Source organism: Cannabis sativa, mitochondrion (genome assembly GCF_029168945.1).
Source record: "Cannabis sativa mitochondrion, complete genome".
Classification (NCBI taxonomy): domain Eukaryota; kingdom Viridiplantae; phylum Streptophyta; class Magnoliopsida; order Rosales; family Cannabaceae; genus Cannabis; species Cannabis sativa.
The window spans coordinates 359621-365000 of record NC_029855.1 but is presented as its reverse complement, the minus strand read 5'-3'; positions in this window follow the sequence as shown (position 1 = coordinate 365000).

Below are 5380 nucleotides of genomic sequence, written 5' to 3'. Positions count from 1 at the left end.
AAGTGACTTTTCCTCCCCAATCGCAAATGACTCATTCTTTGCTCTGTCCCTGTCTTTTTGAAAGAGCTCTGGTTTTCTCTCGGTGCGAGGGTCCGATTCTGAACCTGCCGCTATGGCAGCCGATACAACTTGAAAGCGAGACCCTTCACTCTACTCCTACTCGAAAGATCGCATGCATTGAAAAACTATTCGACAGACGGACCTAGCTGATTGATGTCATAAGCAATCTTCCTCGTATAGCAGCAGCCTGAAATCTCCAGTTCACGCTCAGCGTGAAGGAAAGCACTTCTACTCTCTCTGAGCCCTCCATACAGTGGCACATCACCAGCCTTGCCTTAGTTCTCTTCTCGTTCAATGCTGTCTTTTCAGCGCTGATGGAAGCATGCCAAGGTAAAGTTGACGATGTGTGGTGACGTTTAGCCTTTCTCCGGATCTTCATCTTGCCCTATGAGCTCATGCAGTGAGTGCCGATGTTCAGGATCCCTTAGTTCTGAGCGAGGGCTTGACCCGTTGAGGAGGGCATATTCTTCTGCATTTCTCTTGTCGGATCGCCCATGATGGGATTCCCCGTGTCCACGTCGTCGAAGAGAAGGTCTTTGGACCCCTTTTTCCCGTCGTAGGGAGCACTCTTCTGAGCCCCAAGATTCGCCGAAGGATGAGATCTTGCCTATGCAGTAGGATTCAAAGGAAAGTTATCCGAACAGTGAGACCCGGGAAGACTACTACTTCTGTATTTTTGAAAAATCAAAGAGGCGTTTGAAGCATATTTTCAAGCAGGGTCTGGATCGATAGGTAGAGGGCTCAAAGCGGGACAGAAGGGCTTACAGGGCTCTGGGAAAGAAAGGTTCCACTACGGGAGCTGGACTCCAAAAAGTCAACGAATTCTTTCAGCCACGTCCTTTGCGACGACTCGTTCAGCTCACTAAACCCAGCAGGATTTTCGACTTCATTCACCGGTGCCGTCTACTCCGACGCTGCTTGATCTACTGCTCCGCTCGGGCTTCCGGACTCGACAGACACTGGTCACTAATGTTTGGGTAGTTCTTCTTTCTTTTGCCAGTGATGAGATTCTCGCAAACCGCCTTACTAACCCTTTTATCCGGCATACCAACAACTTTTCACAAAAGCCCGATAAATTGACTTCAAAGATCAAAGAAAACCAGAGATGTTCGAGAGAAAGCTGTGGATTGAGAGGTCTCTCGAGCCTTTGATTTGCAAGAAGGACGCTCGAGAGACCACCGAAGGGCGTTTAGCGCGAGCTTCCCAACGGAAAGGCCAGAAAGAGTGACCGACCACAGGGAGGGAAGGTTTTTATTCCACTACTAGAACGGCACTGACTAAAGAGAGAGAATTTTCTCAATCCCACGAGCGACAACACGACAGAGACAGCACGCCTTATGACGAAAGGGGAGAGTGAAACCTAGAACGACACCGCCACGAGAACGATACTTACCGGAATGAAAGCTGGAAAAAAACCTACCGGAAAGAGAGATATTTACCAACACTACTAGAGCAGAACGGCACTGACAACTAATAATCATAATGGCGCTCGCCTATTCCTCTCTCTGATCTACGACCACCCTCTCTTTCTGTCGAGCTCCCTCAAACACAAGTACGGATAAGGCATGGGACTACCAGGCGCTATGAAACTAACCTTTAGTCCAGTCCTACTGCTACTACCTGCCTGAGTACAGACAAGGAATATCTATCTCTTACTCAAGCAAGGGAACAAGCCGGACTCGACTTGGGAGCTCTTCCTTCTTCTTCCGAAACCATAACTCACGCTTGCTTTCTGCTCTTGACCGGTCTTGACTTCAGGCGGTTCCACCACTAGGGGGAAACAACAACTACAACACGGATCTACTGACGGACGGCGTACTCACGCGCTTCGGCTCTTGGTAGCCTACGCTTGTTCTCCGTCTTGCAGGTCCTGATTCCGCCCACTTCATGTTGCCGTGACGCCGGAGACTGCAAATGATGGGAACTGCCGCTGAATTCCAGAGCTATTTGCAATCGATAACCCCCTTTAGCTGAATAGCATCCTGAGGAGTTTTGCGTCCATACCAGCTTATCCGCCTTCTTTGTCTTCGGTAAGCGAATAGCTTTAAGACTCTCCGCAGCCTGCGCACCCTGGGATCCTAAAGGTTTATGGACGCACCATTCCCTACTCGCCAGCAAACATTGTTAGAGACTAAACTCCATTCCCAACTAACCGCCTTCCACACAGCAGAAGTTTGCGATCTTTGTTTGGGAGTTAAGCCCTCCATACTGATACAATACTTCCCCTTGAGAATTCTGCTCCAAAGACTTTCATTATCCACTGCCAAATCCCAGCTCATCTTCCCCAAAAGCGCCTGGTTCGCCGTGGAAACTCTCCAACTACCGAGACCACCCTTGTCTAAAGGCTTTTTCACAGTTTCCCAATTAACCCAGTGAAAGCCTTCCAATCCTCCAGCTTTAGACCAAAAAAATAAAAAGTCTATCTACGCTCTTCAGCAATAGAAAAAGGAATCCTTAGGCAGGTCCTCTAATGCATAGGAAGACCCCCTAGAACTTACTTAATGAGTGTCAGTTTTCCAGCAGAGGATCCAAAATGGTCCTTCCCGGTAGTATTCCACTGAACCAATCCACCAGGGGTCTACAGTCTTCCTTGTTAAGGCAGCCTACTTTTAAGGGAATACCCAGTTGAAGGGGAAAGCACCTTCATTCATGCCTAAAATCCTACCATGTCTTCTTTTAAGCCAAGCCGGGGCGTGAAGACTGAAGTAGGAATGTGACTTAGTAAAGTTCACCAACTGACCTGAGGCTCTGCAAAACGGGTTGAGGGCCTTTGAAGCTCTTTTCTTTTAATAACACCAGTGGAATTTTCTAAAAATAGGGTGCAGTCATCTGCATAAAGCAGATGTATGACAGGGGTTGCCACTCGGTCTACTTTAAAACCTCTGATTGTATTTCTTGAGGCCAATTCCAACAGATATCTTGAGAATACATCCATACCAAGAACATAAAGTAAAGGGGAAAGTGGGTCACCCTGCCGAAGTCCCCTCGAGCTCTTGAAACTTTGGCCATTAATAATGTTAGAAAAAGTTGGAATTTTCACACACTCCATAATCCGGTAGAATAAAACCCCAGCTTCTTTAAGGTTTCCTCAATGAAAACCCATTCTATCTGATATCATATGCTTGTCGCATATCCACCTTAACTGCCACATATCCATCCTTGGCCTTTGATTTATGCAAAACATGAACCAGCTCTTGTGCAAGGATTGCTTGATGGTGGAGCTTCCGTCCCAGAACAACCTGATTAGAGGAAAAAATCTTTGGAAGCACCCCGGTTAGTCATAATCTTGGAAATGGCCTTATAAACAACATTACATAAACTAATGGGACGAAATTGTGATAAGCGAGAGGAACCTTCACCTTTGGGGATAAGGGCAATGAAGGTATGATTGAGACCTCTAGGCATGGTCCCAGAGGAAAAGAAGTCCTGTATAACATCTACCACATCAGCTCCAACAGTGGCCCAGAGATATTGAAAAAGGAAGCTGAAAATCCATCTGGTCCCGGTGTTTTTGAATTGGGCATTGAGAAGATTACATTTTTTATTTCGCTTTCTTCTGGCATGGAAATCAATCTCTAATTTTCCTCATCTGTGACCAATCTAGGAATAACTCCCATCAGCTTGACCCGTAATCTAGGATTGTCCAACTTGTACAGATTATGAAAATAGGCAACTGTTTCATTCTGAATGTTTTGCTGCCCATAAACTGTTGAGCCATCATCAAGCCTCAATTGTGATAAACGATTCCTGCTTCTGCGGTTAAGGGTTTGGAGATGGAAAACTTTATATTCCGATCCCCTTCCTTAAGCCAATCAACCCGAGACTTTTGCCTCCAAAGAATTTCTTTTGGGAGTAGGCATTCATTATAGTATTTTCGCACTTCAGCCTCTTCTTTGAGTTTCGCCAGATTGGGCCTGGATGCATTACCAATCTCAACCTGTCAAGCCTGTAATCTTGTAAGAGCTTTCTTTATCAATATTAAGAAATTCCCCAGGTTCCATCTTCTTAATTCTGGAGCTGTCCTGTCCAGATTTAGGGAAAGTCTCGGGCTAGAAGGCATCGGGGAATGATTGTGCCAAGCTTTTCTGACCACGTCCACAAGGGTGCCTTAACCAAAATTCATGGAACCAGAAAGGGTCGAGGACCAGGGGCGAAGCGAGATAAGTAAAGGATTTGGATCTGATTTTGCTCTAGCGAGATGATTCACCGTAGTCTCACTAAAACTCTCCAATTTCCATTAGCAAGAGGGGCCGCTCTAAAACAAAAAAAAAATTGTCTAAGTAAAGTTTGAACCAGAGAAGCCGAGGTCAAAGAAGTTGCATTGGGCCATAGTCTCCTTTTTCTCATTTGAAGCAAGCGAGGGAAAAGTACGCGAACCTCCGCACTTTTCAGATGTTGTAGTAATGGAATTCAAATCGCCGACCGCCCCTCCATTCACCTGAAATTTATTTTTACTCTTCCCAAAAAAATGTCCGTCGGAGATATTGGGGACTTGCATAAACCCCAAAGAGTTACCTCTTGATTTGGTTCAGAAAGAAGAACATGAATGGCTTGCTTAGATATTAAAAGGGTTCAGAAATCTTTACCTGTTTAGTCCAGCAAAACCAAATACCACCAGCTCTTCTTTCCGGATGAATACAAATGCAACGATCGTGCAAACGGAGCTTCCGAAGTCCGAGTTTCAGCAATCACCATTATCTCATTTCCGCGGCCTGTAACACATGGTTATCAAGCTTCTTACTACCGCCCTATGGGGAAGTAAGCAATAGCGCGAAGAGAGGGAAATGCGCTAAAGCAGTGAGCTAGTAAGAGAGAGCGCACCTAAGAATCGGTTTTTTCGTAATAGTTGGAAGTTCCCGTGCAATTTTAAATCCAGAAAAGAGACGGGATTCTAGGATTGGGCGGTGTCCGTCCACTAATGTAAAGATTGGGCGTGGGAGAGGTGAATTTGACGAAAGAAACTTTCCGGGCTCTTCTGAGCTCTGATCTACGACCACCCTCACACTGCTATCGATCCGGCGGACAGATGCCAGTTCTGCTGATCCAAGCTTCTTCTTCCGGACCAGAACAAGACAGAATGAATCTTTATCTGGGAAGGCATGATTGGGAGCTAGCTCGAAATCCGATAAATCGAATACCTCCTGGCCTCAGTTAGAAGGTTATCCGCCCCGCCTTGAGTTTCGGTCTTGCGCATTCAAGCGTTGAATAAGGCCTAAGAAGGGCTTTCCCGAGGCTGGGCGTAGATGTATCTATTCGGGGTCGAAACCCTCATTATTGATCATCTTGGGAAGGATTGAGTGGAATTTACGGAACCATGGAC